Source organism: Corvus moneduloides, chromosome 3 (genome assembly GCF_009650955.1).
Source record: "Corvus moneduloides isolate bCorMon1 chromosome 3, bCorMon1.pri, whole genome shotgun sequence".
NCBI lineage: Eukaryota > Metazoa > Chordata > Aves > Passeriformes > Corvidae > Corvus > Corvus moneduloides.
The window spans coordinates 111,492,697-111,504,640 of record NC_045478.1 but is presented as its reverse complement, the minus strand read 5'-3'; positions in this window follow the sequence as shown (position 1 = coordinate 111,504,640).

The following is an 11,944-nucleotide window of genomic DNA, read 5'->3' as shown; positions in this document are numbered from 1 at the left end:
GCCTTGCACAGAGCGCAGCTTTCCCCCCTCCTGAGGTGAACAGCTTCCCACCCACTCCAACCCTCCACCTTTCCACCTCAGCGAGGGCAAACCATTGCTCTGGGCTTTTAGGATGGGGTACCCCTGCGGGGAGCTGCATCTCCCTGCAGTGTGTGCCCCGACCAGAGGGCAGCTCCAGGCATTTGTGCACAAGCAGCCCTTGCTCTGAGCCCGCTGAGCAGGGAGCAGGAGGAAGCTGGATAAGTTCAAGTCCGAGGTATCTCACGCCAACACCACACCGGGGGAGTGAGGCATGTACCTTGTCTCTCGACATGACAGGACTCTGGGGTACCCTGGGGACCGAAGGACAGTCCCTCCCTCCCTCCCTCGGGTGGTGCCACTGTGCCCCAGGAGTGGGGTTTCCAGGCTGAAGAGGCACCACAGCACTGGGCAGTGGCTCGTTTCCAGCAGCAATGGCCCAGGTCTGCATTCAGCTCTACAGCTGCTCCATATCACCACGAGTCAGGGCAGCAACTCCATGGCAAGTACGAGCCACACTAAGCTCCTCTCGGGGCCCGAGGAACTGGAAGATGAGGGAGCTGGGGCCAGGCAGCCACCAGCTTTGCTCAAGTATATGCTGTGTAGGCAGAAAGACACCCGAACACAGCACACAAGGAGGGGACAGCAAAAGGCGCCCTTGTGCACCACGCGCTGCTGGTGGCCTCACCCGGGAGGGGTAACGCTCCCTGCCTCCGACCTGCACATCCGTGTGGGACACGTGTTCCACCAGCACTGGAAACAGGAGTGAGCCCTGCTCACACAGCACAGCCAGCTTCCCTGGACCACACACATCTCGTACTCACCAGAGGAAACACAGCAGGGAAAATCATTGGAGAATGAAATCCCCTCCTGCCACAGGCAGCGCTTCGCAGAGCTGCTGTGAACCACAGCAAACCCATCAGCTGAGACAGGTCTGCTGGGATGCTGGCTCCATGGCTGAGCTGTGCAAGGAGCTGCTTCTCCTGGCTCCCCCTGCCCCTTTCCACCTCACCCCTCTCCTCTGGGCTCCTTCCCCCCTGCTCCCACTCAGCCCTGGGTCACGTTTGCCTCCATCACTGGTGGCTGCAGGCTCCTCTCTGTGCCTGGTCCCTGTGTACATCATCTGCCTCCTCTCCAGGCAGCTCCCTCCTTCCTCAGCTCCCCTCCCTTTTGAAGAAACTGCCTTAGCAACTGGCAGCAGGCCAGCAAGATCATGGGTTTTCCCTCCCACCCTTCCTTCTCCTCCAAAGAACAAGGTGGCCAGGGAGGGGGAAGGAGCCATGAGGCCTCATGTGCAGCAGCCACAGGGGCTCTGTGTGTAGCAGTGGGCTGGGCACACCTACTGACTCACACGTCTCATCCTCCGGCACTCCAGGTACGTCAGGTGCTCTGGGGTCAGGGGCAGAGAGGTTTCCTTTTAGTCCTCCTTCCCTCTCCCTTTTCCAACAAACATGTCCCCAAAAGCCAGCCGATTCCTCCCCAAACATCTCCAGATCTAGAGCATCTGCCAGGGAAAGGCACGGATGGAACAGCTTTCAAATAGCCCATTTCTGCAAGGATTTCCTTCTATTCTCTTGGTCCTGCCTTCCCCACCTCATGCTACTCTCCCTGGAGTATTTCCTCTCCTGTTTCCTCTCCTTTTCCCCCTGTTCACTGGGCTTCCTTCCCCTCACCCTGTTCCTCCCCTTGCTTTCTCTCCTTCACACAGTTTGGCCTAGAGCCTTCAGTACTTGCTCCTTTCCTGGTGTGAGCAGGGATGACGTGGATTGTGTGCTTGTGCTGAGCTCTGCATTTATTAGAGAGGGGGAGGAAAAAGAGGGAAAAAAAAGCCTCAAACCCCTGGAAGCTTGCTAGAAGACAATACTGAGGTAGGGTAACATCGCTCTTGCATTCCTTGCATGCTGCCTTACAGTTTGCATGGAGGAGGGATTATTTGGGCTGCTTCAAAGGGACTTTACTGCCTGCCTCGCAACCCTTTGGCAGAGCTAGTTTGGCCAGCTTGCTCCTTCCTGGGGGGATGTCTGCAGGGGTGGGAGGCACAGAGGGATAAAATCCCCTTCCTCCTGCCCTGAAGGCAGAAAAAGGCACCTACCACCAACTTTTTCCTGCCTGCCAGGGGTTAATATCATGGCAGCCAAAGTGGCACCTTAGTTCAACCAAAGGTTTCCTCCTAAATCCTTCAGCATTGTCACATGAAGAGGTCTACATTTCTTCCCCTGCCTGCTGTTTGGTGGGAAAACTTGGTGAAGCAGATCTGCCTAGTATAACCTTAACTAAGGGATGTGGGGGGGAAAGTAGGACACCCCACTGGGAAAATCCAGAGGGGCCACAAACCCAGGGGCTGTGGATGAGGGGGGCTTTGAATCCTGACTGGTTTAGTAGCAGCATTTTCAGGTGAGGCCTGGCAGCTGGCTCAGGACATGAATGGAAGGGGGGCTCCATTTCAGGCCAGTTTAAAGCCCAGCCCTCTGCTCTTGCACCTCTTGCCGCAGCCAGCAGTGCAAAGAAGCTGCTTCTGCCACCCTGAATGGGACTGAGGGTCACCTCAGCCACTGTCTTCCCTAGCCTCGAGGTAACGCTCCAACTCCAGGGATGAGGAGCAGCTATTCTCAATTTGGAGAACATCTGTCCTGAATGTAACTCCATTTTTAAAGCACCAGAACATCCTGCCTCCCTACGGTGGCTGTGAGGACACAGCTTTAGGTTACACCAGGGTTGGTGCAAGGTCTGGTGAGCTGAGCTGCCAGATTTTGGCTTTCACTGGATGAAAGCGAGAGCAGGGTCTGGACCCAGGTCATATCCCCTAGGAGGAAATATGTACAATTGGAAATATGTACAATTGGATGCTCAAAAACCACACAGGGGCTGGCCAGTGCAGCCCAGAGGCAGTCCAGCTCCAGCAGCAAGACTTGGTCCCAGCTGTGGAGCTTTCATCCAAGGAGGGGATTGGGGGTCAGGAGAGGAGCAGCTCAGCTCCAGGATGGGAAAAGCCTTTCAGGGTTACCTCTGGATCCATGTAGTGTCCGCACGCAGCAGCTGCTGTGTCTCCAGCCCTCGGCCGCTGTGACACAGGGACACCACGGGCACAGCCCCGAGCTGGCTGTGCTCCAGCGGCGTCACCGTCACATTCCTCGGAGCAGCCCCTCCCGCTGAGGAACCTCGGAGCACTCTGACTCGCAGCCGGGGAGGAAGAACTGGACTGTGCTGCCCTGGGAGCCAGGCGGCTCCCACCTTGGAAAGGAAAAGGATTCAGGAAAAAAACAGGGCAGGGGGGCCGGGGAAGAGCTGAGCTGCAGTTTGCTCTTTTTGCTCTCTCAGAGGCAGCTCTGGCAGACGCAACGGTGGCAGCAAGGCCACCCCCGTTTGGATGACACCCCCGTTTGGATGACACCCCCGTTTGGATGACACCCCCAGACACACAGCAACAGCAACAAACAGAGCAGAATTTCGAAGCAGAGTTCAAAACACCCCCTCCATCCCTCTTGTGCTACAGATTACTCCCCGAACACGATGTGGCCTCACCGGTCTCACAGCTTATTACTCACTACAAACTGAATTCTCGATGGTTTCCTTTGTCCAGCCCAAGTAAAGAACTCTGATGCAACCAAAAAAAGAACAACTAAATCACCCCATCACCTCTGCCACTCAATTTGGGTTATTAAAAAGCCTTGACTTAGTGGGTTAGGGATCACTAGCACACCCAGAATTACTCGCAGAGAGGAGCACAACGATGATTTGTACACCCCTGGTGTGTGGCAGGGGCAGCGATGCAGAACAGCAGCCACAGCACGGCCCCAAAACCAGACACTGCGGGAGCAAAGCGAGGGCCAAAACGTGCCCAGTGAATCATCCACTACAAGTTGGTTCAACCAGTCTGGAGCACCCCACACAAAAGCAAGGAGAACCCAGGACTGTGTCATCCCAGGCAAAGGAGTGGGGGGAAAAAAGGGAGAGAAACGTGCTGGGCAGGAGGGATGACTCTTCGATGTGGCCCTGGGGATGAGCTCGGAAAGGTGGCAAGTCCCAGCTTGCTCCCTCCTGCCAGAAACTCCCATTCTTGCCTCCTCTCCCACGCCCTGTGCTCCTGATGTGACCTTCCTCCCGGCTCAGCCACCGAGCAGCCGCTCCCAGGCAGGTCCCCCCGGGGAGCAGAGGTGCACGGGATGAAGTGAATGAGACTGGGGAACGAGAAGGGCTCCAAGGGCTCGGGACTTGCCAAACTGAAGCATCCCTCAGAAGGGATGGGAGGAAAATCAACCTTCCCACAGTCCATGGGCTGCTCCTGGGGCATAGCAAATCCATGTGGCTCCAACTAACTTCATTTCATGCCTTGACCTGGGGCAGGGTCAGCGCTCGCCAAAGGTGAGGATGAAAAAGATGTAATTTAAAAATAAAGAGTAGTCCTCTCCAAAACATCCTAGCCTGGCTGGTGCTCACCGGGCCCAGAGCAGGCACAGTGGTTCCAGCCTGCCCAGCACCCCTGCCCAGGCAAAACCGGCTTTGGCACCAGCTCTGGGTGCCAGAACACGCCCAGCTGGCTGGGAAGGGCTCCCTGGGACAGTGGCACCAAGGGAAAACTGCAGCCTCAGGAACACTCACACACCGAGTCTGTTTTCTTGTGCTGCTTCAATGCTTTAAGTGAGAGCCATCGAGATTTAAACCTAAATTAAGATTTAAGATAAACAGCAGGAACAAACCCATTTGGCCCAGCTCCTTCCTCTTCAGCAGTCTTGCAATCCGTACCAGGCAAGCAGAGCCCAACCATTTCTGGTTATGGTGTCTGTTCTAAAGCAACTGATCTAAACTTTTTTCTACCAGCTTCAGTGAAACAGGCAAATTTGGCTCTGTTGTTCCAGAACACCCTGTGCCATCTGCAGATAATTCTCTACACAGAGAGAATGTGCCCTGACAAAAAGAGTTAAACAACCCAATAGCTTCGTGTAATACATAATTTATCACTCAGAGTAACCATAAGAAAAGCACATTTAAAATATGTGGTGTTTGACTGTGGTTAACCCTGAAATTAGGGGCTTTCTTTTCCTGATTACTGCACTCCTCTTTTTGAAGTACAGCTAGCCCCAAAGCCGAGCTCAACTCTGCTGCTTTAAACCCAGCTCCTAACGCCTGCTCCTCACACAGCCTTCAGCACAAAACAGGTGCTGCACCTGTACCTGGGCCAGCAAAGGCAACACCTGCCATGGAGAAGAGGAGTTAAAAACACTTTGTAAAACGCTGCCTCCTTGTTAACCCAAGCCCTCACTCCTGGTTTGGTGTCTCGCACCACCCCGAGCAGCAGAATAATTTACCAACATATAAACAGAGGGCTTAGGGGCAGCTGCACCACATAAACAGTCACGGTGGGGCTCTGAAGTTTCTATCAGGATATGGGATATAAAGCTGGGTGAAAAACTGATTTTTCGGTTTGCTGGCAATCCTGAAAAAAGTTTCAAAAGAAAAAGAAATTCATTTGGGGTTGACTGAAACAAATGTTTCGCTTTGACTTCTCAGCCCCTCTTAACCAAAGTTAGCTCCGAAGATCATTCCAAATGAAAAGTTGCTTCTAAGAGGAAAATCTCAGAGCCTTTTATTCAGAAAAGGGCGAAACAAAATAGGTTTGTTTATTTTCTAGCTAGAAAAAAAAAAAAGTGTGGCAAATCAAAACAACTCATTTTTATTTTGCCAAGATTTGCCTTTTTTTTCCTCAAGATTTTACCCAGCTTCAGCACAACCAATTTACACATACAATAATTTAAAGAGAGACACTAGTAATCCTGATGGAATACAAGTTTGTTTTGTTTTTAAAAAAAACCCAAACAAAACAAACAACAACACTGCACAAATGTCCTGAAACTGAAACCCAACAGAAAGTAAGCTCAAAACCACTAAGCTTTTCTTGGCTCGGCTAGAGAATCTTATTAAGTCTCTGAATCATGGAGCCACAGATTTGGGATGTTGTGAAAATTAAATTAGTCTTACTTATTATTAGCAAGGCAAGAAAGGAACCAGGAGATTAGGATGCAGCAAGTGCTATTGTGAGCCAACTTTTCAGCATGTTTCTGCCTTTCTCCTGTAAACCCACAATTGGCGGCGCCCGCCCTGCTCCGTGGTGTTTTTAATCTCGAGATGCAGGTTCCTGACTCTCCACTCAACCTAATGCAAATCCAGGATTTAATGCCATGCCACAGTGAGATTCTCATTTCAGTTCCTGCCTTGCTCCATTTGAAGCCTCTGCTTGCCTGTGCTCTGTAGGTGCATCTTACCCTATAGCTGCAAACGTAAGATCCAGGGCAACCAGGAGTTAAACCTTGGGATAGAGGAGAAAAGGCACAAAGGCATCCATCCATACGGACTTCCAGAGAGTCCAAGTGGGACGGCCTCACCCCTCTCCTGTTCTGCCTTTTTTTCTTGGGAGCTCAATACTGGAGTTTGCTGGCTCCAATGCCTTGGGGGACAGAGGCTGGCCAGCTGGGACAGGAACACTGCCCTACACTATGGGACCACAGACAGAGATGGGATTTATCCAGATTTATCCACGCTTTCATCCAGAATACTTCACATGAATTGCTTCACATGCCAGGGAGGAAGTGGGAGCGAAGAGGCACCTTGTTTTTTCTAACTGCTGCACTTTTAAATTAAGCCAGGCTGTAGCACAGCTCGCCTTCGTAATTCACGGCTTCCAGACATCCCACCACACTCCTCAGCGGAAAGGAAGCAAAGAGCAGATATTCCAAATGTGTCACCCAAGCCTGGGTTTTAAACAGTAGAAAACAAAATAAAACTGGTTTTCATACGTCTTAAAGAGACAAAGACAGGTAGTGACAGTTTGCTGGAAATGGTTTTAACAGATCACAACTGAAAGTGGCTTTAAACCTAGAGAAATCCTTGGAAGGTAAAAAAACCCCATCCAAAGAAGAATTTGGACCATCTCAAATCACTGCTACACTATGAAACCATAGCCTTCCTGAGGGCAAACTCCAAAGCAATATTTAATGAGCCAATACTTCCATTTATCATCAGCTCATTTGAATACCAGAGTCCCTACACAATAAATCAAACCTGCCTGCAGTGTTATTATTATTGTTTTGTTTAAATAGCTCCTTTAATCCCCAAACAGCTGGCTACCAGCACAGCAGGGCTAGGGGTGAGCAGCTGGGCAGCACAGCACCTCTGGTCCCTCAGGCCACTGGCTTCCAGCAGGTGAGGTGTGAAGGGCTGTCCTGCTTTTCCAGCCTCAGCTCTCCCAGGAAACAGCACTCACATCAGGGAGGAACCAGCTGTCTCCAACCCTGCTCTGAGCAAAAAGGAGCTGCAAACCTCCACGGTGGATGTGGCTTTTAGCCCTGCACACTTGGAGTGGGAGGCAAGGGAGTTCCAGCACCGATTCACAGCTCCAGTTACCACTTCTGTCCTTCAGCCAAAGACAGCAGCTTGTCATCCCTTCCCCCTCCAGGTTACAGCACCCCACAAAACATGCAGGCTTTGTAGAGGGGCTTCCCAGCCTGCCTTAAACAATGAGCAAGGCTGGTTCTGTGCCAAAGAGCATGGAGAGCTGGAGTTCCTGCACCCAGGACCTCTGCAGTCCCTGGCCACCTCCCTGGAAGAGACAAGCTGCAGGGAGCTCCCGACACACACATTCCTGTCTCTTGCACTTACTCCTGGTTTTGCATCTCCTGTGGTGCACCAGATAAACATCCCCTTGCTCCAAATCTCCCCTCACAGCCTTTTGGGAGCAGAGCTTTTCCGTTGTCAGAGGTCTCTAGCCCAAGGCAAGCACATGCAGCATACCATGATGGATCAGAGCCCAGAGACTCACTTATTCCTTAGAAAACTGCAGGCCCTCAGACTACCAGAGACCCCACACCACCAGGTGAAACCCACAGAAGATGGGATGTGGTGCCACTGGTTCTCCTTCCAGCAGAGGACAAAGAGCTGGGGTTTTGTAAGCACCCTGATCACCACTGCAGCACCAAAGATGAGCAGCTCCCATGTGCACTGTTCTCATGAGACACATCTGTACCAGCCCAAACAGCATCCAGTACCTCTCAGAACAATTCCAGCTGCAGAAAATGTCTCCCTGTATCAATCACTGCATGTATGTATAATCATATATAACTGTGTATGATAATTGTTCAAAATCAGCTCCTCACAGCAAACTCTGGACAGGGAAAATGGTCTGGGAAGCATTAATTACACAAAAAGCAAACGCAAATCCCTATTATTTGACACTTAAGTTGAAGTGTTTTGCTAGAGAGTGCAGCCTTGAGTTCATCAGCCCCTTCTGTGACCAGCTCCAAACAGGCACCAAACAATCACTCTGTGACTGTAGCATCTTTCCTGACCCTGGCATCTCTCTCTGCAGGGAAAAGACACCTGTAACTCTGCGGCTGCACTTCTGCAGCTCCAACTGCAGGAGAGCCTTAAAACTAACTTTTGTGAGTTATTTAGTTTCCCACATGCGAGTCTGTTTTGCAGGAGAAGAGCAAGGCCTACCTCTGTCTTGCCTTCCTCTTTTCCAGGGGCGGGTCCATTTTTGGGGAGCTCATAGCAGCAGTGGGGTCTGCAGCGCTCCGTCAGGCAGGAGGGAAAAGCAAGCCCTGTTGAAAGTGGAGCACCATCTCCCTTGTGGTCCTGCCAGCGTTCCCTTGCCCGCCTCCACCTGTTTGGGTTGCTGAGAAGAAACCAGAGCCTATTATCAGGCTGGCTGCTTTGTCAGGTGCTCCTTTGATGTAAATTCAGCCACGATAAGATGTGCTGATGGCAGCAAACAGCCAGAGAGAACCGAACGTGCCCTGCACGGTGACCTGCAGGGATTACAGTGATCGGGGCTGTAGACAAATCACAGAGATTAAATGTGAACGAGCTGAGAAGTCTTGGGAGAAGCACCCAGGGAGGCAAAAATAAGCAATGCAGACAGAAAATAGGAAAACAAGGCAGACCAAGACTAATGCATAAATCAAAGTCTTTCCCCACCTCTTGATGCTTTAGCTTTACCACAAGGCTCCTGCTCCACTTGCTGCTGGGCAGCCAGCTGAGAGAAACCCTTCGTGCACCTTTGCTGTATTCTGCCTGTCACAGTTGTCACTGCAGAACCAACTCAGCCCTTACAGGAGAGAAAAAAAACAGGCTTCCCCCACCCACCCCTTTCTTTTATACTTTTTTCTTTTTCAAAAATTTGTGGAGAGCTGCTGACACAAGTTCCTTGAAATCAGAACTGTTCTGCTAATCCCAGTGTCTGCAGAGGCCCCTTCTGCTTCCATCCTGTAAATTCAAGGAAAGCCTACCTGGAGCTAAGGGCACTCCAGGTAGCTGACTTCCAGCAGCTGCCTTCTGCAAGGGTAGAGGACCAGGAGGCCTGCAAGGCCAGAAAAATCCCATGCCCACATCTAAGTTGAAGCAATCCCATGGCCATGCAGCTTTCCTTCCTGCAAATCTGTCCCTGCCTGCAGCTCAGCTGCATTTTGCAAGGTTTCTTGAAAATTTGGAGAGTGGGGCTCTGCTTTTGAAGGTGGAAACATTTAATTTGGGGCAGTATAGCACACCATTGCATTACTTCATGCTTTCATTTTTTAACTGTTGCTAGTGGCGATGTTCTGTCCCTGCAACCTCTCAGATTTGAGGACCACTACTGATTTACGGACCACTCAGCAGTGTGCCAGGTGACAGATGGTATTAAGACACCCAGATTCAGGGGGAAAACCAAAGAGCACCAGAGAAAAGTACTTTTTTCACCGATCAACCTTTCTGCAGCTAAAGGAGGCCTGATGCCTTTATTACAGGCACACACCTTTGGAATTCCAGTTGCAGACAGCATTTTCTGTATCCATCAAAAAGAGAAGTTCTCTAGCAACAACACCAGAAGAACTGCCAAATTCCTCCAGCAAACACCATAAAATCCCCCTTGCCACTGCACACCATGGCTCTTCTCACCAGGGCAGCCACACTGTGTTCACACTTGGAAACACAAGGGTGAACTGTCAACCCTGCTGACCAGAAGTGGCAGAGCAAGATGTCAGTGAGGCAGATTTCTGCACACCAGGCCTATTATTTGCTAACGAGATTTCAGTTGTGATCCTCCTGACTCAAAACACACTCCAGAGATCAGAACACTCAGAAATTTGTTGACAGCAAGTCCTGGACTCTCTCCCCTCATGCTGCGGTGCCAGGCTGGCCTGGGCAGTGCTGCACCTCACCAGGTATCTCCCTGCACCCACTCCCAGTGTCAGGGGTAAGTGGCTTTCACAAGGAGATGGAAATTCAAACTGCACATTTCAGCAGTGTCCTGAGCCAGGTTAACCTCCACAGTGCCACCACGGTCCTCCCGTGCGCTGCAGGAACCAAACACAGGGAACAGGAGGAGCCTGTGCCAGCTGCAATGGTCCTACAAGCTGGAAAGGACCAACCTTCCTACCTGGTCAGTCCTGGACTGGGGAGAATTGGCTCAGGCCACCTCCGGAATGAAAGAACAGCTTTCCTAAGGACTGAGATCATACTGCCAGCTTGCTAAGGAGCTGCATTAATTGGAAACCTAAAGGACAGCTGTTTGTTCCTCCCTTTCCACCCTGCTTCCTCCTTCCCAGCCAAAGGAGAGGGCAAGTTGCCAGAGGAGACTTCATCTAGGTGGCCAAAGATAGAGACAAAGGGAGAGGACATCCCTTCAAAATGGAAAAGGGGGAGAAAATTGTACCCTTAAGTGCACAAAGCAGCCATACAACAGCTCCTTTTGCCATTGTCAGAGGGAGGCAGCTCAGCCCAAGGGAGAGTGGAGTAACCTGCAAGAGTTTGAACAGCTGCAGAACACCCGTCGCCAGCTGCATGTTGATTCTTAACTCGCTTCAGCATTAACTAAGTGACAAAAGGCTTTAGTGCTCCTAATGAAAACACAGTCCCTGCACCAGTAAAATAACACAGCCTTGGAAAAAAACCCTTTTGGTAGCAGAATTCGTGTGCAAACAGGTTTCAGGTCCAAGTTGTTGAGATCGGGACAAAATGTTTGATGATACTTGGGGCTGGAGACAGAGGGGAAAGAGAGGATTTGAAAGCATTAGGGGGACGATTCATGACTGCTTTTGATTTGTTTCCAAAATATCCATGTTTTCTATTTGTGTTAAGGCTCCCTGTAGTTCAGAAGCCAAAATGTGATCCAAAAAGGCCTTATGGATCCTGAACCAGCCTTTGCATTTTTGAAAGTGCCTGTTAGGTACTTTCCACTCTGCTCTGAATTCCTGTGGAAGCTGCTCCCACATCTTTCTCCAAGACTGTTGTGAGCAACTGAAGGGCTTTAGGGAGAGATTCAGCAAATCTTGTCACCTTGTCTTCTGTAAACTCCTTGGACTGGTGAGCATAAAGGAGTAAGAAAAACCCAAACCAGCAGTCCAGCTACTCATGGAGTGTCTGCACACAGCTGGCAGCGTTCACTTGTTGTTCTTTGTGGACAGTCTCCTCACACACCTCTTTTCCTCAGCTGAAGAAGACCTGAAAAACCAGCTCCAACCACAGCAAAAATTACAATACAGATGGTATCACAGCTCTGCAGACCCGTCTGACAGCCCAAGGGGACACTAGAATATAGACATTAGACAGAGACAGTTCTGCCATGACCACACACGTGTCCTCTGCATGTCCCACTGTACCTCAATCTGCTCCTCTGACCACAGAGCTGTCCACTGGCTTTGGAAAGGCACGCTGGGACAAAGTTGTGTGGCAGGAGCAGCAGGACTGCCCTCCTTTCCTGTGTCACTGTGTGGTCTCTCAAGCAATAGGAGAGACCCTTACTAGCTGTTCTTGGCCCTATTTATACCAATAAGCTGCAGCTGACGATTAGAAATGTGGAACTAGCACGGGAGAAGCCAATTTGTCTGCTCCTTTTACTACTGCAGTTGGAGTCTGTGACAGACAAACTCCCCAAAGTGGCACAAGGTGCCGCATC